The 27,559-nt window shown below is 45.2% G+C and overlaps 2 pseudogenes; one reads left to right on the top strand and one right to left on the bottom strand.

Annotated features, from left to right (window-relative positions):
• The first annotated feature begins 2,378 nt into the window (after positions 1 to 2,378).
• Positions 2,379 to 7,347, top strand: LOC142428558 (high mobility group protein B2 pseudogene; annotated as a pseudogene).
• A 1,093-nt stretch (positions 7,348 to 8,440) lies between these two features.
• On the bottom strand, positions 8,441 to 23,880 carry LOC142428557 (NADH dehydrogenase [ubiquinone] 1 alpha subcomplex subunit 12 pseudogene; annotated as a pseudogene).
• Between the last annotated feature and the right edge of the window lie 3,679 nt (positions 23,881 to 27,559).

The raw sequence follows: 27,559 nt of genomic DNA, 5'->3' as shown, positions 1-27,559 counted from the left end.
GCACTTCCGGTGGACGCAAGCTCTGGGGGCGGGGTCAAGCGTGCTATCCGGGCGGTGGGTGGCGCGCGAAGGCGGGGCCGAGAAAGGGGCGGGGCCGTGGGTGTGAAGCTCCGCTGCTGTCGTGGCGCTGCTCCGCGGCCAGCTCGCCCAGTAATGTGGCGTGAAGGAGACGGATCGATTCTGGAATCGCTTTCTTCCTGGATTACCGATGAGGGAACGGAGGTCCCGATAGATCACTTAACTAGTGAAAGGAAGAAGCAAAGCTAAAACTGTAAATCGAGTCCAGTTTTTACTAGGTTGCCGCCCATTGCAGTCCTTAGAGAATTTGCGTCCCTGGGGAGGAACCAGAGCCTTACACTAGAAAGCCTGGAATTGTAGTGGGTTAGCGTTCTGCCGCTAACCTTAGTCTTCAGTGCAAAACCCCTAGCCCCTGTGAGGGCAAAAGACGAGGTTTTCTACTTTCAGAAAAGATTTCGTCTGACAGACCCACAAGGGGCAGTTCTGCCATGCTGTGCCATCTTATGCTGTGCTGTGCGTTGGAACTGATTGGATGGCAGTGAGACATTTTCATCTAAGGAGAAGTTCATAAAGTCTTATTTCCCCCTTTTTTTAGGTCTAGTGGAACCTTGCGAGCAGCACACCTGGCATGTAATATAAAACTACTCTTTCTTATTTCCTGTCTACTTCAAAAGTGAATTTGAAATTTCTATAAGGTCTCTAGTTCAGTTGACAGTATTAGACCAATGTCAGCTTTCTAGGTTTGACCTTTGGGGGTCTTCATCATGAAGGATACATAACCAAACTCACTACCACGGAGTCAATAGTGACCCCCTGTGAGATTCTGAGACTGTAATTGTTTACAAGACTAGAAAGCTCAGTCTTTCTCCTGTGGATTGAAGCCCAACATACAACCACTACACCACTAGAGCTCCTGTAGGGGATATACAAATGATTACAAGCTTAAAGGAAGTTATCCTTTAAGCCTATAATCATTTCGAAGTTAAAAGTAAAAAGAAATTGAGGTTTATTAAAGGTGTAAAATGATGTTATTGATCAACTAATGCCAGCCAAAGTATGTTTTGTAATTCCTAACCTCTATTCTTGTAGAAGGAGCCCTGGTGGCTAAGTGGGTGACTACTGAGCTAACTGCAAGGTCAGCAGTTAGAAACCACCACCCACTTCTGGGGAGAAAGATGAGGCTTTCTACTCATGTAAAGAGTTAGTGTCTTCAAACAAGGAACCATCTAAGTCAGGCACCAGTGTAAGTGCACATAGAAAAGGCACATTAGTCTGTATATTCCCAAGATTGTAAATAATAAAATCCAACTAGAAAGGAGGGAATTTAGCAGCATTTAAATTGCAAACAGCTGGTTTGCAGAAGGCTAGGAATGACAGTGGAAACCCCAAATCCATTTGCAGGGTCCCCACATGGATTCAGCTTCCAGTTTATCTGCTTTGACCATAGGTGGGGGTTGTGAATATCCTTGGTATCAGACAGAGAGCACTGTATAGTTGATTATGGCAGGCACAGTTAGGTTAAAATGTGATATCATTTCATCTTCCTTTGGACCCATTTAAAATTTGTTCTACTTTTTAATATTTCCAGTCTTCTTTTCGATTGAGGTCTTTCTATTTTACTTTGTTGTACATTTTTAAAGAATAGTTTTCTTTTTTAAATGTTTTCTGTATATGAAATCCAGGATGTGTAAACCTATAGAGATAGTAACTGGATTAACTGTCTCTTGGGAGTACGGCAGGGAAGGGTTGGGGGAAATGGGAAATTCATAACAATGAACACCAGAATGACTACAATGCTCTCCAATTCGTTGTGGGGATGATTGTACAACTCTTCTTAATATGATTGAACTATTGAATTGTAATTTGTGAATTTATGCCAATAAAACTATATAAAAAAGAGTTACAGTCTCTGAAACCCATAAGGGCTACTTTGCTCTAACGGACCGCTTTAAGGAGGAAACGACTTGATGGTAGTGAGCTTGGCCTTGGTTTAGAATTATGGAAAGGATCCCTAGTGGCACTGTGGGTTAAGCACTGGGCAACAAACTGCAAGGTCAGCAGTTCAAACCCACCAGCCTTGGGGGAAATATGAGACTGTCTGCTTCTGTAAAGACTCACAGTCTTCGAAACCCTATATAGGGAATGCTGACTACCATCTTGAAATACAATGTTGTCTATTACAGGATTATATCTGTTAACTTTCAAAGAAACCCAATTAATACAATTATTATTGAGATCTATGCACCAACCCCAAAATCCAGTGGTGAAGAATTGTACCCAAGTGTCTCTGCCCATCTGACTGCCTCGCAGGATTGAGGAAAAGCTTCGAAGCTCACACGAGTCAGACCCTGAGCCTCATGATGGGCAAAGGAGACCCCCAACAAGTCGTGGGGCAAGATGTCTCTGATGCCTTCTTCATGTGGAACTCCCAGGCAGAACACAAGAAGAAGCACCTGGACTCATCAGTCAACTTCGCCGAGTTCCAAGAAGGGTTCTGAGAGATGGAAGACCATGTCTGCAAAGGAGAAGCCGAGGTTTGAAGATATGACCCGAAGTGACAAAGCACACTGTGACAGGGAGCTGAAAAAAATTACGTTCCTCCCAAAGGGGATACGAAGGGAAACAAAAAAGACTCCAACACCCCCAAAGGGCCACCGTCTGCTCTCTTCCTGTTTTGCTCTGAACACCATTCAAAATTCACAAGTGAACACCCAGGCCTGTCCAGTGGGGATACTGCAAAAATATTGGGTGAAATATGGTCTGAACAATCAGCCAAAGATAAACACCCATCTGACCAGAAAGCAGTCAATCTAAAGGAGAAATGCCTAAAAAAAGCATCGCTGCCTACCATGCCAAGGGGGCAAAAGTGGAGCAGATGAAGAAGAGGCTTCCAGTAATAATGTATGGAGTGTGTGTGTGTGTGTGTGTGTGTGTGCACGCGCGCACCCAGGCAATTGCTTAGCTAGGAATGTGAATTCAAGTGTAGCTCATTAGTAGCTTAGGCATAAAACTGTACAGAATTTTGTATAGCTGATAAGATTCTTGGTAGAGAAAATAGTTTTTTAACTTCAGGTTGTAGCTTTTTGAGGGGCTACTATACAGTTAGATCTTAAGGATTCTGATGTCGAATGTTTCTAAAATATTTAATAGTGCTTTAATTTCTTGATTAATGTATGGTAGCACAGCAAACTTCTAGGATTAATATCAATAGTAAATTTTGGTTTTTAGGATGTTTCCAAACATTTGTAATAAAATCATGGATATTAAAAAAAGAATTCTACCAATGACTTCAGTCGGAAATTGATCAAACATGCAATCAAGATGCATTGATAATTATTGGTAATGGGAACACAAACGGAAAAAAAGAGGAAGAAACAGTAGTTGGAAAACATGGACTTGCTGATAGAAACAAAGCTGGAGATCACATGATGGAATTTAGCAAGACCAATGACTTCACAGCAAATAACTTTTTCAACAACCTAAAAGATGACTGTACATGTGGACTTCTTCAGATGGAATAGACAGAAATCAAATTGACTACATTTGTAAGAAGAGACTATGGGGAAGCTTAGTATTAGCAGCTAAAACCAGACCAAGCGCTAACTGTGGGCAAAACCATCAGTTGCCCATATATAAGTTCATGTTGAAGCTGAAGAAAATGGAAACAAGTCCATGAGAGCCAAAATATAACCTTGAGTCTATCCCTCCTGGATTTCAAGAACAACTCAAGAACAGATTTGTTGCATTGAACACAAATGACAGAAGACCTGATGAGCGGTGGGAGGATATCAAGAACATCATTCATGGAGGAAGTCAATTGTTATTTAAAAGACAGGAAAGACTGGCCCCACTATGAGAAATGATGCCCCTCAGTGACTAAGGGCGATACAGGGGACAGGACCGGAGACACAGTGTGGGAATTGTACCTGACCTGATCCCACTACACCGAGGCAAAGCACTGGGGGAGTGCAGGGGAACAGCAAGGGAATGGAGCGGCAAGGTCCCCAGGGAACGCTGAAAGTGGACTTTGGGGCCAGGGCGTGGTGCCCCAATAGACTGGACTGGAAAACTGCTCCTAAGGGTCAACAAACGATCCTTGAACTAACTACAAGCTTTTCTTTTGTGAAGTGCTTTGTTTTGTTCTTTGTCAGTGATTTCTTTTTGTTGCTTTGTTGTTGGTTGTATACTGTTGTTTTGTTTTCTTCTGTCTTGTTTTCATCCATGTTAGTGTCTCCACAGGTCTTTCTGAATAGGACAGACTGGATGAACTATCTAGAGGAAAAACAATGGGACCGACAGTTCTGGGGGGATTTGGGGTGGGGTGGGGTAAGGGGGTAATGAAGTGGTGTCAATAAACACAGGGACAAGGGAACAACATGGGACCCAAAATGGTAGAGAGGGGGGAGTGGCAGGCCTGGTGGGGAACGATCAAGGGTAAGGTTACGTAGAGAAGAGGTATAGCTGTAGCCCAGGTGGTGACGGAGCATGGTAGTAGGGCAGGATGAAAGTCAAGGGAGATGGAGGAAAGAGCTAGGAGTCAAAGGGCATTTATGGAGGTCTGGACAAAGACATGTACTTGCAAATATATATATGAGGATGGGGAAATAGATCTATGTGTCTATATTTATAGGTTAAGTATTAAAGGGGCGGAAGGACCTTGGGCCTCTACTCAAGCACTCCCTCAATGCATGAATACTTTCTTTTATTAAATTTGCACTCTATGATGCTCACTCTCCCGACACAACTGCTGAAGCCAAAGTGGGTGAACAAGTAAATGTGGTGAGGAAAACTGATGGTGCCCAGCTATCAAAAGAGATAGTGACTGGGGTCTTAAAGGCTTGAAGATAAACAAGCAGCCATCTAGCTCAGAAGCAAAAAAGTCCACATGGAAGAACACACCAGCTTGTGTGATCGAGTGGTCCCGAAGGGATCAGTTATCAGGCATCAAAGAACAAAAAATCATATCATTGACTGCACACCTCCATGATAGGATCGCTGAAGACAAATGGGTGCATAAGCAAATGTGGCGAAGAAAGCTGATGGTGCCCGGCTATCAAAAGAGATAGTGTCTGGGGTCTTAAAGGCTTGAAGGTGAACAAGCGGCCATCTAGCTCAGAAGCAAAAAAGCCCGCATGGAAGAAGCACACCAGCCAGTGCGATCACGAGGTGCCAAAGGGACCAGGTATAAGGCATCATGCAAAAAAAAAAGATATATATATATGTTTATATATGTGTGTGTGTGTATATAGTGTATATATATGTATGTATATATATATATACCATATTCAATGAAGGGGGAAGTGCAGAGTGGAGACCCAAGGCCCAAGTGTCGGCCACTGGAGATCCCCTCATAGAGGGGTTTAGGAGAGGAGATGGGTCAGTCAGGGTGCGAAGTAGTACCGATGAAGAACACAGCTTTCCTCCAGATCCTGGATGCTTCCTTCCCCCAACTACCATGATCCGAATTCTACCTTGCAGGACTGGATAGGGCAGAGGTTGTACACTGGTGCATATGGGGGCTGGAGGCACAGGGAATCCAGGGTGGATGATACCTTCAGGACCAAGGGTGTGAGGGGCGATGCTGGGAGAGTGGAGGGTGAGTGGGTTGGAAAGGGGGAACTGATTACAAGGATCCACATGTGACCTCCTCCCTGGGAGATGGACAGCAGAGAAGGGGGGGAAGGGAGACTCCGGATAGGGCAGGATATGACAAAATAACAATGTATAAATTACCAAGGGCACATGAGGGAGGGGGAAGGGGGGAGGAAGGGGGGAAAAAAAGAGGACCTGATGCAAAGGGCTTATGTGGAGAGCAAATGCTTTGAGAATGATTGGGGCAGGAATGTGCGGATGTGCTTTATACAATTGATGTATGTATAGGTATGGATTGTGGTAAGAGTTGTATGAGCCTCTAATAAAATGTAAAAAAAAAGAAAAGAAAAAAAGAAAATGATTAGGGCAAAGAATGTACAGATGTGCTTTATACAATTGATGTATGTATGGATTGTGATAAGAGTTGTATGAGCCCCTAATAAAATGTTTTTTTAAAAAAAGACAGGAAAGAAAGAAAAGATCAACATGGACATCAGAGGAGACTCTGAAACTTGCTCTTAATTGTAAAGCAGCTAAAGTAAATTGAAGACAAGATAAAGTCAAATTGCTGAATAGGAAAATTGAAAGGGCACATCGAGGAGACCAAGTCAAATATTATATTGAAATGCACAAAGACCTAGAGTTAGAAACCCAAGAAAAGGAAGAACATGCTGGCGTACCTTAACCTGAAGTAACACAAGAAAAACAAGCCTCAAATAGCAATCTTGAAAGATTCTATGGGCAAAATATTGAACGACGCAGGAAGCATAAAAAGATGGAAAGAATCCACAGAGTCAAAAAGAATTAAAAAATCTAGCAGGCATTCCACAATTTCAGAAGGCAGCATATGAGCAAGAACCAATGGGGCTGAAGGAAGAAGTTCAAGTTGCACTGAAAGCACTGGCCAAAAACAAGGCTCCAAGAATTGATGAATTATAAATTAAAACGTTTCAACAAGCCGATGAAACACTGGATGTACTTACTAGTCTACTTGGACAATTGACTGGAAGAGATCCATATTTGTACCCGTTCCAAAGAAAGGTGACCCAACAGAATGCTCCAATTGTAGAACATTATCATTAATACCACATGGAAGTAAAATTCTGCTGAAGATCATCCAACAATGGTTGTAGCAGTTCCTTGACAAGGAACTGCCAGAAGTCCAGGCCTGATTCCAAAGAGGACATGGAACAAAGGATATCATTGGTGATGTCAGATGGATCTTGGCTGAAAGCAGAGAGTACCAGAAAGACGTCTACTTGACTATGCACACTGTCTATGCCAAGACATTTGACTGTGTGGAAAATCTTGAAAAGAATGACAATTCCAGAACACTTCCTGGTGCTTAACAAAACTTTATATATGGATCAAGAGGGAGTTGTTCGAACAGAAAAAGGGAATACTACAAGATTTTAAATCAAGAAAGGTGTGCATCAGCCTTGTATCCGCTCACCATACTTATTCAATCTGTATGCTGAGCAAGTTACCCTGTTTCCCCGAAAATAAGACAGTGTCATATTAATGTTTGCTCCCAGAGATGCGCTAGGTCTTATTTTCAGGGGATGTCTTATTTTTCCACGAAGAAGAATACGGTACACATTTATTGTTTTATTAAAGAGACCTCGCCAAAAAAAAAAAAAGAGAGACCTCGCACTTCCTGTCTGCTCTGCGCTGCAGCCAACAGTTAGCTGCGTGGCGGCACCCGCTGCTATGGTCCAGAGTCCAGACTTATGGTAGCTTCTGGGGGACCTTATTTTTTGGGAGGTCTTATTTTGGGGGGTGCCTTATATTTCAGCGAGAGGCAAAACTGTAAGTAGGTCTTATTTTCGAGGAATGTCTTATATTCGGGGAAAGGGTATCAGAGAAGCTGGATTATATGAAGAAGAATAAGGCATGAGTATTAGAGGAAGGCTTATTAATAACCTACAACATGTAGATGACACAACCTTCCTTGCTGAAAGTGAGGAGGGCTTGAAGCACGTGCTGATGAAGCTCTAGGATTATAACCTTCAGTATGGATTACAACTCAATGTAAAGAAAATCAAATCCTCACAACCGGGTAACGTCATGATAAATGGAGAAAAGGAGAAAGTTGTCAAAGCTTTTGCCTTGCATGGATCCACAATCATTGTTTATGGAGACAGCAATCAAGTGATCAAAATATGTGTCCCATTAGGTAAATCTGCTGCAGAAGGCCTCTTTTGAGTATTGAAAAGCAAGGATGTTACTTTGAGGACTAAAGTGCGCCTGCCCCAAGATATGGTATTTTCAGTGATATCTATGCATGTGACGGTTGGACATTGAATGAAGAACTTGAAAGAAGAATCAATGCATTTGAAGTGTGGAGCTGAAGAAGAATATTAAATGGACCACTAAAAGGACAAACCAATCTGTCTTGAAAGAAGGTTGGCCAGAGTGTTCTTTACAGGCAAGGATGGCGAGATTTTGTCTTTGTACTTTGGCCATATTGTCAGGAGGGACCAGTCCCTGGAGAAGGACATCGTGCTGTGTAACGTGTAGGGGCAGCAGAAAAGAGGAAGATGCTCAAGGGAACGAATTGACACAAAGGCCACAACAATGGGCTCAAGGATGGTGCAGGACGGGGCAGGGTTTCGCTCTGTTGTGCTTGCCGTGGGCTGAAACCACCTTGATGGCACCCAATAACAACAACATTGTCAATTTAGAGAATTGACATGGGAGAAAGATGAGACCTTTTTTTGGTTGTTTGTTTTAGTCCAACAATTTTAATCCCGTTATTAGCAAGAATCAAGATGCATTTCCAAGAAGAGCTTTTTAAAATTTTCCCCCACATGTCTGTTTTTCACGGTGGTTACTTGTAAGGTGTTGAGGATGGGACCCACTCCTGGATCTTCTTTCTGGCCAGGGAATAAGGAACACACTGTCTGGAATGCCACTCGTGTTGAATGCCACGAGCGGTAGGGGGGTTGTGGTTGGAGGACCATCAGTCAGACAATGAAGCCAATGGTGCCATTCAGAGGCTAGCATGCCCCTGATGCTTCCAGCCACGTCCCAGAGTGCATTTCTGCCACGCATTTCAGAACATCGGTGAGGCCAAAAACCTGCTTGTTGTCTTCGTAGTGTTTGTTCCCATCTTTTCCTTTCCCCCCTAATGTACCAACCCTTACATCGTTTGCGGTACAGGCAACGCTTAAGTAGCTATGGAGGCCGCCATGGCCGCCGATCTGCTGCAGTGCCCGTTTCCGGACCTGCAAGTACCCCACCTTGGCCGGCCAGGTGAGGATTCTTCCCCAGCAAAGGGTTCCAGTCTCAAGGGGGTGGGAGATAGGGAGGCGAGGGGACTCCAGGAGTGGACTGTGACGATAGGAGGGAGCACTCGAACGGATCCTGATTACACAATTCATTTTAAAGGTGATTTGGCCCGGGGGTGGGAAAATGTTCTAAAATTGATTGTGGTGATGACTGTACAATTCTTGATATGATCGAACCATTGAGCTTTTGAATTGTATGCTATGTGGTTTCGGTGCCAAAAGAAATGTGAACAGAAAGAAAGAAACAAAGGAAGAAGAGTTTTTGCTTAAGGGCCGTTGCGTTTGTGTTAACGATGGTGGACTGATTTGGAAAAGGATATAATAGTTGCACAACATGAAGAGCCGGGGGGACTTGGGGTGGGGGTAGGGGGGGTAAGGAAGTGGTGTTAACAAACCCAGGGACAAGAGAAAAACATGGGACCCCAAATGGTAGAGAAGGGGGAGTGGCAGGCCTGGTGGGAAATGATCAAGGGTAAGGTTGCTTAGAGAAGAGGTATACTCTAGCCCAGGTGGCGATGAAGCATGGTAGTAGGGCAGGAGGAAAGTCAAGGGAGATGGAGGAAAGAGCTAGGAGTCAAAGGGCATTCATGGAGGTCTAGACAAAGACATGTACATGCAAATATATATAGGAAGATGGGGAAATAGATCTATGTGTCTATATTTATAGGTCAAGTATTAAGGTGGCGGAAGGACCTTGGGCCTCTACTCAAACACTCCCTCAATGCATGAATACCTTCTTTTATTAAATTGGTACTCTATGATGCTCACTCTCCCGACACAACTGCTGAAGCCAAAGTGGGTGAACAAGTAAATGTGGTGAAGAAAGCTGATGGTGCCCGGCTATCAAAAGAGATAGTGACTGGGGTCTTAAAGGCTTGAAGATAAACAAGCGGCCATCTAGCTCAGAAGCAACAAAGCCCACATGGAAGAACACACCAGCCTGTGTGATCGAGTGGCCCCAAAGGGATCAGTTACCAGGCATCAAAGAACAAAAAATCATATCATTGACTGCACACCTCCATGATAGGATCGCTGAAGACAAATGGGTGCATAAGCAAATGTGGTGAAGAAAGCTAATGGTGCCCGGCTATCAAAAGAGATAGTGTCTGGGGTCTTAAAGGCTTGAAGGTGAACAAGCGGCCATCTAGCTCAGAAGCAAAAAAGCCCACATGGAAGAAGCACACCGGCTGGTGCAATCACGAGGTGCCAAGGGACCAGGTATAAGGCATCATGCAAAAAAAAAAAGATATAAGTGTGTGTATGTATGTGTATATGTGTATATGTATATGTATATATATACCATATTAAATGAAGGGGGAAGTGCAGAGTGGAGACCCAAGGCCCAAGTGTCGGCCAATGGAGATCCCCTCATAGAGGGGTTTAGGAGAGGAGATGGGTTAATTAGGGTGTGAGGTAGTATCGATGAAGAACACAGCTTTCCCCCAGATCCTGGATGCTTCCTCCCCCCAACTACCATGATCCGAATTCTACCTTGCAGGGCTGGATAGGACAGAGGCTGTACACTGGTACATATGAGGGCTGGAGGTACAGGGAATCCAGGGTGGATGATACCTTCAGGACCAAGGGTGTGAGGGGCGATGCTGGGAGAGTGGAGGGTGAGTGGGTTGGAAAGGGGGAACTGATTACAAGGATCCACATGTGACCTCTTCCCTGGGAGAGGGACAGCAGAGAAGGGGGGAAGGGAGACTCCGGATAGGGCAAGATATGACAAAATAACGATGTATAAATTACCAAGGGCACATGAGGGAGGGGGGAAAGGGGAGGGAGGGGAAAAAAAAAGAGGACCTGATGCAAGGGGCTTAAGTAGAGAGCAAATGCCTTGAGAATGATTGGGGCAGGGAATGTATGGATGTGCTTTATACAATTGATGTATGTATATGTATGGATGGTGATAAGAGTTGTATGAGTCCCTAATAAAATGTAAAAAAAGAAAAGAGGAGAAAAAAATGATTAGGGCAAAGACTATACAGATGTGCTTTATACAATTGATGTATGTATATGTATGAACTGTGATAAGAATTGTATGAGCCCCAATAAATTGTTAAAAAAAAAAACAAAATATGAAGAGCATATAATCAATAGCACCAAATTCTACATGTGGAGGTTGTTGAAACAGAGAGTGTTTTGCTGTGTATATTTTTGCCACAATTAAAAATAATCATAATTACACTAATAGCAATGAGTCTAAGGAAGAAGAAAAATGTTCTAAAATTGATTGTGGTACTGATTGCATAATTCTTCTTGATATGCTTGAACTATTGAATTGTGTGAAATGTGGATGAAGTGCCAATAAAACTACTAAAAAAAATCCTAAAGACAAAAAAGGAAAAGATAACAGTCTTTCAGAAACTCATGGGGGCCATTCCACCCTGCCCTGTAGGGTCGCCATGAGTTGGGGTCTGCTCGGTGCCTTGAGACGAGTTGTCACAGAGTCTATGGACCTGGGTCCACCAGCTCCCGACCATGCACTGCCTGACACACAGCCGTCCTCCAGCTCTTTACTGCTTCCTCTCCCCCTCCCCCTCCCCCAGACTACCATGACCCTGATTCTACCTTACACATCTGGCTAGACCAGAGCATGTACACTGGTACAGATAAGAGCTCGCCACACAGGGAATCCAGGACAGATAACCCCCTCGGGACCAATAATGAGAGCAGTGATGCTAGGAGGGTAGGGGAAGGTGGGGGGAATTAGGGGGAACCGAGCACAATAATTGACATATGGCCTCCTTCCCAGGGGGACGGACAACAGAAAAATGAGTGAAGGGAGTCAGCGGTCAGTGTAAGACATGGGGGGAAAAAAGAATAATTTATAAATCAAAGGTTCATGGGGGAAAGAGATTGGGGGAGGGAAGATAGAAAAGATGAGGCGCTGATACCAAGGGCTCAAGTAGAAAGAGACTGTTTTTAAAAAGATGATGACAACATATACATAGATGTGTCTGACACAACGAATATATGTATGGATTGTGATAAGAGCTGTAAGAGCCCTCAATAAAATGAATTTTAAAAATACCACATTGCCTCTGCATATTTCCAAGGCTGTAAATCTTTAAAAGAACAGAAGTAGCCAGGAGATTCCAATAAGCAATCTACTCCACCATGCCACAGTGTAGAATCGCATTGGTCCCAATAGGTTTTCTTACGTATAATGAGAACATCTCAGTGTAGGGTGTGTTTTAAGCCAATCACCTCTGGGATACAAGCACAGAGACGCCTAAGGAAATGGGGGGAGATAGATGCCACATCTCATCAAGTTCAACAAGGAATTTAGTAACAGATGCTGAAAAGAGACTCAGGGTCTTCTCCTAGACCCAATGCCCTGAATTTGAATGTCTAGCCTCTTAATCAGTGAGAAAAAAATTTTCTGTCTGTTAAAGCCACTCCCTGTACTGTCCCCAGGATACACGTTCTTAAAAAGTCTCCTTCACCTCAAATATATGTCACTCCTATCTGAGCCATGCAGACAATGGGCAAGAGATAGTATAATGATTGTTTCTTAGGGCCCGATGTGGGGTGCAGGAGACAGACAAATCAAGGGAGATTATAAGATTATAACACCAAGTGATTGTGAAAAGACCAGGATGCCCATGCATGAGACGTGGACTCCAAACTCAACTTGAGAAAGTCAGAGAAAACTTCTCAGAGGAGTTAACGTTCAGCCTGAACCATGAAGGATGTGGGAACCACTCCTACTGATAGTGACCATGAAGCAGCCATTGGGGCCATACTCTTCCATGTATGAACTCACTGAATCTCCCCAACAATTTGAGGTTCCAAGACTGACCTTACAGAAAGATGGGAAAAATTTAGGCGAAGGGGCCTGTGGGTCGCACCCTTGGTTCTAGGTAGGTATAGCAATTTCTTGCCCATTTCCCCAAGGTCATGAGCCTCCTCTCCCCAGCTCAGACTGCAAGTAAGAGGAAGAGACAGCTCAGTGCCCAAGCCTGGACAATTACAGTTTGCAGAGGTGGAGGACAGAAGCCAGGATGGGTGAGCCTGTGACAACGGGCCCGGGAGAAGCCCCTTACTTCAGTGTGAGTAGTGTATATAACCCCAAGCCACAAAACCCAGGTGAGAAGATGGCGGCCTTCTCACAACGAATACCAATTGACTAACCTCTGGTTGGAGGAGAGATTTCTCTCTGTTTTTCTTTAACCGTGTGAACACATATGTACCAAAATATTAGCCTTCTCCTAGTTCTTCAAACGTACAATTCAATGACATCAGTGGTGTTTATCAAGTTGTGCAATGATCACTAGTGTCTCCTTTCTAAGATTTCCCTTCACCGTCAAAGAAGCTCAGTGCCCTGAGCAAGGAGGCCCCCTTTCCTCCTCCCATCCACCTTCCACCCACCATTGGTAACCATAAATTGACTTTGGTCTCTATCTACTTGCTGATTCTAGATAATTCGCTAAGCGGAATCATGCAGCATTTGTCCTTTCACGACAAACTTATTTCATCAGCATAATGTGTTTAAGATTCATTCGTGTTGCAGCAGGCATCCAGACTTCATTTCACTCTATGGCTGAATCATGTTTGTATTAGATATTGTTACCCACTTGGAGGAAAGAGTTTTTGAACATTTCTCCCATTCAATTTAGCTACTCTACTATCAAGAGAAAATTTCATTATGATTGTGATAAAGCATACAGTGGGCAAGGTTATGAAAATGTCTTAAATAGAACCAAATGAGTTGCTGGGTCTGATCAGGACCAGGGACTCAGGGGACAACAAGGTCAAGTGATGTAATAAAGTTCACATAGACAATGTTCTACATCCTACACTACCCATCTACATTGTACACTAAGAAAACATTCCAGCCCAGTCCAGATCAAGTCCATATTAGCCCATATGTCCAATACTAGTCCATAAATTCCTCTTTAGTCTCACGCAGCCATGTAATAATGTCAAATGCAGGAAGATCACAGGCCAGTGGTGGAAAGTCTTGTGGATCCAGTGGCTGTGGAGGCATCTCAGCGTTGACAGGGGTCTCCACGTGGCTCCTTCAGCTCCAGGCCGCTAGTGTAGCTCCATGTGTCTTATCAGCAAGCACGTCTCGCAGGGAGTGAGGGTGTGTCCCTCCTCCAGCGAACCATGTATCTCCTTGGCGCCTCCAAATGAGGTCATCAAGCTGAGACCTGATTGACAGGCTAAACCCCACCCCTTCACTGTTCAGTCTCAAATTGACGACAGATGATGTAACCACACTCATCAACCATTTAAGAGCCAAAGGGCAGCATTCGTTCAAGGACAAAGCACAGAGGAAAGAAGGAGTGTTGGGAACAGGAAACCCAGGGAGGAAGTGAGGTACGTGATGGCGCATGGAAAGGACGGCAGTGGGTGAGTTGAAACAAACATGCGCTGGATGTAAACTTGATGATCTGCTCTGTAAACCCACCTTTATTTATAACAAAAGTTTTATAATAAAAAGGTTGCCTCTAGTGCTTTGGTGCTTCCTTCCCCCCACTATCATGACCTCAATTCTGCCTTACAAATAGGATTAGACCAGAGCATGCACACGGATAAGAGCAGAAACAGGGAATCCAGGATAGATACACCCCTCAGGGCCAACAATGAGAGTAGAGATACCAGGAGGATTAGGGGAGAAAGGGGAAATCGATCACAGGATTATCTATAACCCTCTCCCAGGGGGACAAATAATGGAAAAGTGGGTGGGGGGTGTGACAGAGGAGGATGTAAGATATGGAAATAATAATCTATAACTTATCAAGGGTTCATGAGGGAGGCAGGTGAAAGTGGGGGGAAGAAATGGGGAGCTGATAGCAGGGGCTCAAGTGAGAAGAGAATGCTTTTAAAATGATGATGGCAGCATATGTGCAAATGTGCTTGACACACTGGAGGAATGTATGGATTGTGATGAGAGATGTAAGAGCCCCCAATAAAAGTATTTTTCAAAAGCTAAAAAAAATTAAAAGGTTTCAAGAAAAAGGAGTGATCTCAGGGTTATTTCAGGAGTTCATCCACCTTCCAAGACTCCAGAAGAAGACACAGAAATAACCAATTTCAGAGTGTCTTCTTACATCCATTTTGGTCTCTCCCTTCCCCTTTCCTGTCTTTTAAATGACCTTTTGTTTTCTACATGTCTAATGTTCTTGATGTCATCCTACAACTTATCTGCTCTTTGGTCATTTTTGTCAGTGTGTTATTTTGATAATAGTTGTTTTAATTAGTCTTTCTGATAGGCTAGCAGTGACAGCAAAGTCTTGGTATATTGTTTTGGATGATGAAAGATTTTGTATTTAAAACAAAAAAATGAAACAAACAAAAAAACTGCTCAGAAACATCTTTCTGATTTCCTGTTTTCAGCCCCAATTCTTTCATGCTTTTTTTAAGTTTTAAGAATCATTTTATTGGGAGCTCGTATAACTCTTATCACAATCCATCCATCCATCCATCCATCCACCCATCCATCCATTGTGTCAAGCACATTTGTACATTTGTTGCCATCTGTGTTAGGGTTCTCTAGAGAAAAAAACCAGAATGCTAATAATTTATACATATTTATGCAGATAGATAGATATATAACATGAAGTAAACAGTTTAATTATAAAGCAGTATAAATGGCTCAATGCAACTCACTTCCATAAGACAGTTGTGAGACACTGGCAGTCCTTCAAGTCTTGAGGGCCGCCAGGGAGTCCTCTGTAGAGCAATTCAGGCTATCTGGCCACAGGCAGCAAACAGCAAGGCGGGTCACCAACAGTCAGCCAGATGACAGGGTCTGAGAGGCCCCAGCTCAGGTGATGTAAATTCCAATGGTGTGGGGAAGCAGGTCTTGAAGGAACCTCAAATTACAGTGATACAGTCCACGGGTTAGGTGTCCCACAGGTAGTGTAGCTTGCAAATTGAGACACAGAACAAGCAAGGCAGCCGCACACTGGTCCGATGATTAAAGAGCAGGAGACAAGAAAGGTGAGGCGTGCAGAGCCAGTTATCTCTCTGCCCTTCAGTTAATCCCACATGTGTTTATCGGCCAGGTTGGCACAATAAACTAACTACCTCGCCATCATCATTTTCAAAACATTTTCTTCCTACTTGAGTCCTTGGTATCAGCTTCTCATTTTTTCCCTCTCCTTCCCTCATGAACCCTTGATAATTTAAAAATTATTATTTTGTCATGTCTTACACTGACCGATGTCTCCCTTCATCCACTTTTCTGTTGTCTGTCCCCCTGGGAGGGGTTATATGTAGATCATTGTGTTCGGTTCCTCCTTTCTCCCCCCACCTTCCCCTTCCCTTCCTGGTATGGTTACTCTCAAAATTGATCCTGAGGGGTTTATCTATCCTGAATTCCCTGTGTTTCCAGGTCTTATCTGTACCCGTGTACATGCTCTGGTCCAGTCAGATTTGTAAGGTAGATTGGCGTCATGATAGTGTGGGGTGGGGGGAGAAGCATGAAAGAACTAGAGAAAAGTTGTATGTTTCATCGGTGCTACACTGCACCCTGACTGGCTCGGCTCCTCTCTGCGAACCTTTTGTAAGGGGATGTCCAATTATCTACACATGGGCTTTGGGTCTCCACTCCGAACTCCCCCTCATTCGCAATGATATGATTTTTTGTTCTGGGTGTTTGATGCCTGATACCTCATCCTATCAACACCTCATGATCACACAGGCTGGTGTTCTTCCATGTGATGCCAGATACCTGATCCTATCGACACCTCATGATCACAGAGGCTGGTGTTCTTCCATGTGGGCTTTGTTGCTTCTCAGCTAGATAGCCGCTTGTTTATCTTTAAGCCTTTAAGACCCCAGACACTCTATCTTTTGATAGCCGGGCAACATCAGTTTTCTTAACCACATTTGCTTATCCACCCGCTTTGTCTTTAGCAATCATGTCGTGTCGGGAAGGTGAGTATCATGGAATGCCAGTTTAATAGAACAAAGTGTTCTTGCATTGAGGGAGTTCTTGAGTGGAGGCCCAATGCCCATCTGCTATATATTTATAGCAAACCTATAAATATATGCACATAGATCTATTTCCCCAACATCATATAAAATATATTTACATATGTACATGCCTGTATTTAGACCTCTATAAATGCTCTTTCCTCTATTTCCTTTTACTTTCCTCTTGTCTTACTATCATGTTCAGCCTTCATTAGGATTTCAGTAATTCCTCTCAGTTAAATTGATCCTTGATCAAGCCCTACCAGGCCTCTTACACCCTCCTCACCATTGATTTTGGATAATTTGTTGTTCCCTTGTCCCTGGGTTTGTTAACACCCACTTCCTTTCCCTCCACCTCCCCTGCTCCCATGTCCCCCAGGAACTGTTGGTCCCATTGTTTTCTCCTCCAGATTGTTTATCCCACCTATCATATCTAGATAGACCTGCAGAGATAATAATATACACAAAACAACAAGACAGAGAGCAATAAAAGAAAAGAAAACAACAAAAAACACCCCAAGAAAAGAGGGAGAAAAATCTGCAAAGAGTTCAAGGTCTGCTTGTTGGTCTTTAGGAGTGTTTTCTGGCCGATTCTGATGGGGTGCCATAGCCTGGCCCCAAAGTCTATTTTTGGTATTTCCTGGGCACTTCATTGCTCTGCTCCCCTTGCGGTTCTGTTGCACACCCTTAGTGTTTCGCCTCAGTGTGTTGAGGTCAGATCGGGCACAATTCCTGCACTATGTCTCCAGTGTTGTCCCCCCTAGCACTATGGGTCAGTGAGGGATGTCGTGTCTCAGGTTGGGACCTGGTCCTTTCTGTCCATTGGCTTCCCTGAGCAGGAATATCATCCTCAGGGCTTGGTGGGCCAGGTGTGCTCCACTCTCTCTCCCTTCCACCTTTGTTTGCTCCTGTGTGCTCTGAGCAGACATGTCCCTCTCCCTGAGCTGCAGCTTCAGTGCTGTCCTCTGAAGTGAATTCTTTCAGGGGATTGGGATTGGGGCCAGCCCCTCAGACCTCTCAATTGGATCCCTGCTTCATGTCGGTAGGTTGCATTCACGTCTTGGAGAAACTTTTTCATGCTTTTTGATGACGAAGATTTCCCTCTTCAGTGGATCATTCCAGTATGGGATTATCTGATTGAAAATGGCCAATGCCAGTCCACTTCAGCTCACATATGCCTAGAATATATCAATCTTCATGCTTCCATTTCACTGTTTACAGCTGCCACATGTCCCCACATCGGTACTTTGGACTTTCCACCTTCCAATTACTCATGGACATGTGCAGCTATTTCTCCCCATGTGGAGAAATAAGTCTCCAAAGCTTTGGAGAACTGAGTCTCCAAAGCTTTACTCCCTCCACGCCACTGAGGTTGACGTTACTTTGAAGCGGCAGCTTGTCTTAGGCGGAGAGCTTTGTCTCCTGGCACCATATTAGGCAATATTTCACTATTATTCATTAAATTTTCACCTTTCCCCTCTCGGAAGTACATGTAAACAGCCCTGCTGGTTCCTAGTCTGTTTCAGTTTAGAAGCTCTGCTGAAACTTGCTCACCCCACTGGGTGCCCCGACTGGGACTTGAAATACCTGTGGCTTTCCTTTCAGGATCACAGCCGCCACAGTATGATGACAAACGGACAGGTAAGTGGTGGTGGGAGTTCTCGTAGGGCTGTGAAATGGTCCAGAACCTGCCTGTGGTTCTGTGAGACTATCAGCAGGTCCCTCCCCCTTTCTGACAAGCAGAATCTCAGACGGGGCGCTTCCGTCCCCCTCCACACTGGGTGGAAAGCATACAGGCTTGTGTTGAACCAAGGAGCTCTGGTGGCCTGGGGAGTTAGGCATTGGACTAGCACCCGAGATATTGGTAGTTCAAACCCACCAGTCACGGCACAGGAGAGAGATGAGACTCTTGGCTCCTGTAAAGATTTATAGTGCCAGCATCAGAAGGGATGCCGATGATGTATATACAACTCTTTGTAAAGGTTATTTAACCATGGGAATATTATATCAAGCAAACTACTGAAAAAAGAAAGAAACCAAAGTTACCATAGGTGAAGAAGAAAGAGTTTTTGGTGGCACTGAGTTGATTTTAATGGTGATGGAATGTCAATCATGGTTGTACAACATGAACAGTAGCATCAAGGACACTGAGCTAGGCAGGTGGAGGTTGTTGACCTGGAGCATGTTTCGTTGTGTAGGTTTTTTGCCACAATTAAAAACATAATTACAAAAATAACGGTGAGCGCAAGGAAGAGGAAATGTTCTACAATTGATGTGCTAATGACTACAAAACTCTTCTTGAAATGATTGAACTATTGAATTCCATGATAGGTGGATGGAGTGCCAATAAGACTATTAAGGGAAAAAAAAAAAAGATTTACAGCCTCAGAAAGCCTTGGGTGTAAGTCTCCTCGGCCACCCAAGAGCTCCATGAGCAGGGCCGTGGGTGACATTGAACAATTGCTGTTTCCCTCTGTGACCATAGAGGGTGGGCAGGGGCCCTTAGTCACCTCCATCCTCACATGATACTGAGACTCCACTGCACCCTTACTGCCCCAGACACTCTCTGGGCTCCTCTGCCTGTATGTTTATTACTCCCCGACTTCAGGTTCTCTGCCTGCCTTCTGTCTGTCGGTCTGTCCTATTACCTTATGAAAGTTCTCTGTAATCATTTTCGGAAAGAGACAGACAGTGGTTTGGGACACAGCCTCATTCATCACTAACAATGCCAGCCCCCCACCAGCTGCTGAGGGCAGCTCCAAACCCTTCCCGCCCAGGTGAGGCATGGGTGACCCAGGGCACAAAGACCAACGAGCCGTGGGAGACTCTGTCTTCTGAACCCATTTCTCCGTACCAAAAATACTTTCTTGAACTGTTTCAGTCAACTGACATAATATAGTTTGTAGAGTTATGTTCTACCTCCTTGTGTAGTGAGTAGTGTCTGGGGTCGTAAAAGCCTGCTAATGGTCATCTAAGACCTACCCTGTTTCCCCAAAAGTAAGACACCCCCGAAAATAAGACCTACTTACAGTTTTACCTCTTGCTGAAATATAAGGAATCCTCTGAAAATAAGGCCCCCCAAAGCTACTGTAACTCTGGACTCTGGACTATAGCGGCAAGTGCCACCACACAGCTCACTGTTGGCCACAGCGCAGCCAGAGCAGACAGGAAGTGCGAGGTCTCTTTTAATAAAACAATAAATGTGTACCATACTCTTCTTCATGGAAAAATAAGATATCCCCTGAAAATAAGACCTAGCACATCTTTGGGAGCAGAAATTAATATAAGACACTGTCTTATTTTCGGGGAAACAGGGTATCAGTCACTACTTGTCAGGGACAAAAGAGAAAGAGAAAGAAAAAAAAAGATACAAAGCAGACACTAGTCTGCAGGACAGATCCTCTACATCTGAGGAACTAGATGTACCAAAGAGAAACTAGATGGTGCCCGGCTCTCATGACTGTCAGTTCTCATCAGAACCACAACACATGGGCCCTGGTGTACAGGGAGAGAAATGTGGAACAGAACCTCACATTCCTAAAACAAAACCAAAAAACTCAACTCAACTCCACTGCCGTTGAGCGGATGCCGACTCACAACGGCCCTACAGACAGGGCAGAACTGCCCCTGTGTGGTTTCAGGCCGATTCGAGTGGAAAACATTATCTTTCGCCCGTGTGGCTGCTAGTTTCAAATCGTAGCCTTGGCGTTAGCGGTCCAAGCATAGCCAGACTGCCCCCTCCAAACGCACTTCAAAGTCTGAGCCAAAGGGGTCCCTGAGCACACCTTGAAGCTAAATTACAGACTTGCTCACAAAACAGTATCACCCCTGTGCACTCTGCTCCTTTCAAAAAAACACCACACAAAAACGAGAACGTCAAGGGACAGGGAAAAGGTGGTAATTATTATGGATCATGGCGATGTTTCTGACTCGTGGCACCTCGACGTCCTAGTACCAGCGGACAAAGCTCCTGCTAGAGCCTGCCCCTCACCCTCAGCGCCACGTCTGAGCCCGCTGTTGCAGCCACTGTGTCAGGCCGTCTGGACTGGGCTCCTTTTTGCTGACTCTGTCCTCTACCAAACGTGTTCTCTGGGGCTGGTCCCTACTGATCACATGCTAAAGCCTTTGAGACAAAGTCTCACCATCGTCACTTCTACGTAGCATTCTGACCATACTTCTTCCAAGACAGATTTTTTTTTTCAGAGTCTCCTGGGTGCACGCGCTGCCATCATGATTTCAAATCACAGTGACCCTATAGGACAGAGAAGAGCCGCCCCCTCTGGATTCTGAGGCTGTCAATCTTTATAGAAGCAGATAGCCTCATCTTCATCCCTCGGGGTGGCTGGTGGTTTTACACTGCCGACCTGGTGATTAGAAGCCCAATGCATGACCCACCTGTCATTAAAAATTCTTAGCCAACACCATCATTCCAATGACTCAGTCATGCTCTGGTCTTCCGTATGCAGCTTTGGCATGCATGTTATGGATTGAAAATACATGACTTGGGTCAGGCCCACCTAAGTCTTCAACGTGGCATCTTTGTATTTTTAACACTTAAAAGAAAATCTTTTGCAGCAGAGTTTCCCAATAGAGTATTGATTTATTGATTGCTGCTTCCATGAGCATTGGTTGTCGATCCAAGTAAAATTAGATTCTTGGCAACTTCGATATTTTCCCCATTTATCATAATTCTGCTTATAGACCCATTTGTGTGGATTTTTGTTGTCTTGATGTTGAAGCAATTCGTACTGAAGGCTGGAGTCTTTGATCTTTTTAATCACAATCCATCCATCGTGTCAAGCACATTTGTACATTTGTTGCCATCATCATTCTCAAAACATTTGCCTTCTACTTGAGCCCTTGGTATCAGCTCCTCATTCACCCCCTTCACCCCTCCCTATGAACCCTTGATAATTTATAAATTATTATTATTTTTCCATGTCTTACACTGTCTGATGTCTCCCTTCACCCACTTTTCTGTTGTCCATCCCCCAGGGAGTCTTTGATCTTTATCAGTAAGTACTTCAAGTCTCCTTCACACCCAGAAAGCCAGGCTGGGTCACCTCCATATTGCAAGCTGCTCATGGATCTTTTGTTGTTGTTGTTGTTTGCTGTTCATGAATCTTGCTCCAGTCCCGGTGCTACCTCCCTCCTAGAGTCCAGCTTCTCAGATGATCTGCTCGGCATCCAGACGGAATAGGTGTGGTGAGAGGCGACAACCCTGCTGCCACACACATTTCCGGATTTGAAACCGTGCAGGATCTGTTTGAATGACCACCGCTTGCTAGATGTACAGGGTTTGCAGTCGTACAATTAAGCGTCCTGTTAACGAGAAGTTGCTATGATTCACACAGCTGAATGCCCTTGTATCGTTGAATGCCTTGTACCAGGTAAACCTCGTTCTGGTGTTCTCGTTTTACAGCCAAGACCCAGGTGACATCAGCAATGCTCCTCCTTGTTCCGTGTACTCTTACACGGACTTGAATTTCTGGCATTTTCCTGTCGATGGACCGCTGCAACATTCTTTGAGAAATTATCTTCAGCAAGATTTTACTTTTGTATGATATGAATGCAATGGTTCAATAATGGCCACATTCGTGTCATGCTGACTTCCCTGACCGCCCCCCCTCCCCCATTACCCAGCAGGAAAAAGAGCCAAATCTTGAGAGGTCCATTGACCCGAGTTCAAGGTCATCCAGACAGTTGGCCAAGTCGTTGTCTTCCCAATTTCTTGGCATCGGCCAGTGAGTGGTTCCAGTGTTGTAACAGCTTATGAAAACATCTCAGTTAGTATTCCACTAATGGGATCCTATTTCCTGCCTTCGGTGAAGCTTGGATTTCTTTCTTCAGGATCATAGGTATTGAATAAGTATGTCAAAAGAGGATCATTCTGATACAGGCCTTTTGTGATTGTCAACCACGCGTTATTATAATTTTGCTCATATACGACCTCCTTCGATGGCTGAATGTTGGCCTATTAATTTCTTGTAGGGTGACTCTGTGTCTCCCTTGTATTCCCCCACAGAATCCTTCCATATTGAAACGAAAGGTTGGAAATTTGTTTCTTCCGTTCATGTAGCTCAAGAAGCACCACGCGTGTTCTCCCCGGTTAGTTCTTTAACTCGAGCTCTTTGCACGCTTTCTTAGGACATTTTACTTTGTCTCCTTGAACTTCCCTTTGAAACCTTCTGTTGAAGGTTTCACTTCAAGGTTTTACTTCATCATTTCTTCCTCTTGCTTTCACCCTTCTGTGTTCAAGAGCAAGTTTCAGAGTTTCTTCAGATATCCATTTTGGTCTTTGCTTTCTTATATTTTTAATAACCTATCGACTTTATTTTTCCCCTGAAGCAGATTGTCCCATCTCTCTCCCTTGGTGTGGACGGTTGGTTCCAATCACTAATCTTTGGCCTCTCCCGGCCCCGTGCTTACACACTGGACGCCCAGGGCTCCTTCTGTAAAGATCAATCAGCTGCAGAATGAATGGGGTTGCATTAGACCAGCTTTTCAACCTCTTCTGGGTCATGGGAATCTAAAGGAAACTGCAGACTTTATCCGCAGAAAAATCACACTTAGGGAGGTCAGTCTCTTGTGGACCAGACCAAAAACTATCCTCGAGAAAATAGCTACAGATCCGCGTAGAACTCTCTCGTTCAACAAGAACATCTGCTGACTCCATTCAGCAGACACCTATTTGACTCAACTATGTACATATACTTGGTGGGCTGAGTACGAGTTAAGTGTGCAGATAGGTAGAGGGTCGGTGAAAGAGAACCAGAGGCCCAGTGAGATGGATGGACACAGTGGCTGCTGCCCTGGGCTCAAACAGAACCACTGTGAGGCTAGGGCAGAACGGGGCAGTGTTTTAGGCTGCTGGGCACTGGGCCGCTGTGCGTGGAAGGTGTGTCAACAGTAACTAACAATAGCCATATGTGTAGCTCACATCCGAACCTCACTCAGGGCCCCTGAAGAGTAGCATCGAACTGCGGTCATGACTCCGGCAGACGGTCACATCTTTTTCCCCTGGATGGCTGTTGTTAAGCGCCATCGAGCCGGTTCTGGCTCGGAGCGACCGCGTGCATAACAGAACAAAGCCCTGCCTGGTCCCATGTCAGCCCCCTAATTCTTCCCAGGCTTAGGCCTCTCGGTGCAGCCACGATGTCAATCCATCGAGTTGCGGCCTTTCTTGTTTTTAGCTGCCTCACTCCTTCACCAGTACCATCCTTCTCCGGGGTCTCTCCTGACCACAGGCGCAGAGTAGGTAAGACAAAGCACGTGGACGGGCTGTGGGTTCAATCACTCACCTGTGGGTTCAATCACTCACCTTTCGGTTAGCAGCCAAGCTCTCGAGGCACCAGAACTCGCTGTACCAAAAATAATTGGTATGCATACAACAAGAATCGTACAAATACACATATGTAAGTCCATTGATCTATATGGGTTTGTACGTATAAATTACCCGGGGATGATCATTTTACTGAGTCCAGATTCAATTGATTAATGGTGCTTTCTTTCTGTTTCCCTTTTAGAATGTGCAGTCTTGTGTATGACTGTGAATTAGATAGACCATCAGCTTTGTATTCAACAATTTAAGCTATTTATGACCCCCCCCGACCTCTGCGTATCCTACCCCCTCCTTTTTCTCTCCTCCCTCTGGTGGACCAATAGCTTTCTTGTCACCCAAGTTAATACTTGTCAACCCTCTAACCTATTGTTTCATTATTTCCCCTTCCCCAGTCAACAAACTCCGTGTCTTTTGGTATGAAAGCATTTATCTTGCCTCCATCTCACCCAACAATGGTCTCATACAACATTTGTCCTTTTTTGACTGACGGATTTCACTCAGCATAATGGTCTCCATATTGATTCATGTCATGGGGGGCTTGTGGTTTGTTTATTATTATTTTTAGTGCTGTGCAGTATTCCATTGTGTGTGTACCAGAGTGTCTCCATCCATTCTTCCACCGATGGGTGCTTAAGTGGCTCCCATCTCCTTGCTCTTGTGAGCGTGGATGTGCATCTGTCTGTGCCGTGGCTCTTCCTTCTTCAGGGTACATGGTCGGCAGAGGGGATGGAGGATCCATCTCTAGTTGGTCAGGGCAGCGTGTTGTGGTGGCAAAGTGTTACAGTCTTGCCAGTGGTCCGTGGGGCGGCAATCTCTGCACGCTCTCCAGCATTGGTTCTTTTTCTAACGTGACAGTCATTGTCAGAGTCAAGTGATCTCTCAGGGTGGTTTTATGTTAATTGTGCCTGATGTTCATCTTAACTAGACCACCTGAACGCACCATCCTGGGCACTTTATGCACATGGTGTGTGTGTGTGTGTGTCTTGGAAAACACACCCAGGCATTCACCAGCACAGCGTCCACATTTGCAGTTCGGTGGCCTTGCTTATGGTCCTCATGTTGTGCCAGCACGATCGCTCCTTTCCCCAAACGTCACCACCATTCACAGAAACTCAGTTCCTCTCGCACAGAACCCCCCCCCTTCCACTCCCCTCCTCCCCTCTCCCGCCAGTGCTGTCTCCAGTGTCTACATATGTGGCTTATTGAATACAAGTCCGCTCTGACCGTCTTTGTCTTTCTGCGATGGACTTATTTCAGTGTCGAGGTGCACCCGTGTGGTGGCACGTATCAGGACCTCAATGCTCTAGGGAGGCCCATTGGCCCATTGCCTGGATGTACCACAATGGGCTTATCCACTCATTCGTTGTTGAGCATTTTGGTTGTTTCCATCGTTGGGCTTTTGTGTATTAGGTGCATGATCTCCAATGTTATTATCTCAGTGATCCGTGTGCTATAATTATTCCACATTACAGATTAAAAAAACCCCAAAACAAACGGAGGCTCGAGGCTTTGAAAGCAGCAGAACAAGAGCTTGAACTCAGGGACATGGACCTCTAAAGAGTTGGCTCTTGTCCCCGCCGGAGAAGGGAGGGTCGTGGAAGTCAGGCTGACACGAAAACCGTCAGATCTGCAGAAGACGCTGGAACGATTGTGGCAGGTGACTCAGATGCTGTAGGAGCTTTGTCAGGTGTCTCTCGGTTAGGCTGAAGGACATGTCCCAGAGTCCCGGGTCCTGAGTGGACCACAAGAGAGCTCCTTGAGCAAGCTCTGGAGGGTGCAAATGGCCGCCACGTCCGAGCTCACAGCACGTGCAGGTGCGTTTGACGGCTCCCTACATGGGTCTGAGGCCGCGGCCAGGCCTGAACTGCCCACCTTCTCCTGGCCTGCCCTCCAAGGTCCTCCTGAGCCAGGTGTGGGTGGATTTGTGTGGGTTTAGTTCTGAGACTGCGGCCTCTGGCTTCTTCAAGATACCAAGCACACCTCGCAGGTCAGAGGTCACAGGAAGTGGCATGGTTTCCATCCACCCTCCTGGGCTCCGGGGTGTTCCTGTTCCTTCCACTTCCTTCTTTCCAAAGTCTAACCCAGGAAGGCAATGGGGTCTACCGGGTGCTGGGAAGTAGGAAGAATCTGAGGGGGATGAAGCGGGGAGCCGGCTCCCCAGGCAAAGTCACCAGCTGCACCTTCAGGAAGGAGGCAGAATTGGGTTGGCCCTACCTGGGGCCCCCAGTGGGGCTGCACTCGTGGGGATCAAAGTTATCATCATGCCCCTGCAAGAGGACGGAGGTGGCAGTCTGAAGCCTGGTCCTGTCACTTCTCAGCTGCTCACCAACTGTGTGATGCCCTAACCCATCAGCCTCAGTTTGTCCCGCTGAACAATGGACTGACTGATCATTTGGGCCACTTCCAACGTCCTAGGCATGATGCTGATGGTAGTGGTGCTCATGATTCCATCGGTCAGAAGTCACCATGCCCCAGATGCTGTGCAAAGATCTCTTATTGGGACTCATATTCTTTCCTTTAATGTGTCTAATATTCCCATGGGTGGACACAGGTTTTGTTTTCATTTTTTAATTTGGTATTTGGTTGAAGGTTGCAGAGCAAAACAGTTGGTTGGGGTTTTTTTGATGGTGGCTGTTAACTTTTGTATTGTGAATTAGGGGTGAAGCAGCAGTCATGAAATCAAACAATACATTGTGTTGGGTCAATCTGCTGCCCCAAATCTCCTCAAAGTGTTGATGAGTAAGGATGTCACTCTGAGGACTAATATTCGCTGGACCCAAACCATGGTATTTTCAATTGCTTTATATGCATGTGACGGTTGGACACTGAATATGGTAGACTGAAGAAGAATCAATACACTTAAATTACGAAGCTGGAGAATATTGAAAGTACCATAGACTGCCAAAAACTGTGAGGACAGTGCAAGACCAGGAAGGGGCAGGGAAGAAATACCGATGGAAACGGGCATCTCAGGGCAGACGTGAAAAGCATGCAGAAAGCTCCGAGGCCTGGCAGGGCTGGGCTGCTCTTGTGATCACAGGACAGCGCAAGACCAGGCGGTGCTCTGCTACACGCCAGTCGCTGTGAGTCGGGGCAGACCACAGCACCACACAAGGTGTGAGTTTCACTTTATTTCCTGGCACTCAAAAGGTCATTTTTGCATTCAACAATTCAAACGACCCCTCAATCCTCCCCTAGCCTCCCCTAGTCCCGCTCGCCCCTCCTTCCCCCACCAAGCAAATCAGTTTTCCATTCAACAGTTGAAGCAAAAATGGCATTGTGTGCTCACCTCCCTTCCTGCCTTTTGAGCTCTGTTTCTGGACAAAATTTGCCCTTTGGATGGCATGTGGTTGAGTGTACTGCAAGATTCCATTCTCCTGAG

This window comes from Tenrec ecaudatus, chromosome 16, assembly GCF_050624435.1.
Source record: "Tenrec ecaudatus isolate mTenEca1 chromosome 16, mTenEca1.hap1, whole genome shotgun sequence".
Taxonomy (NCBI): Eukaryota; Metazoa; Chordata; class Mammalia; order Afrosoricida; family Tenrecidae; genus Tenrec; species Tenrec ecaudatus.
Note: the sequence above shows the minus strand (reverse complement) of the source record. Positions and strands in the feature narration are given on the sequence as shown.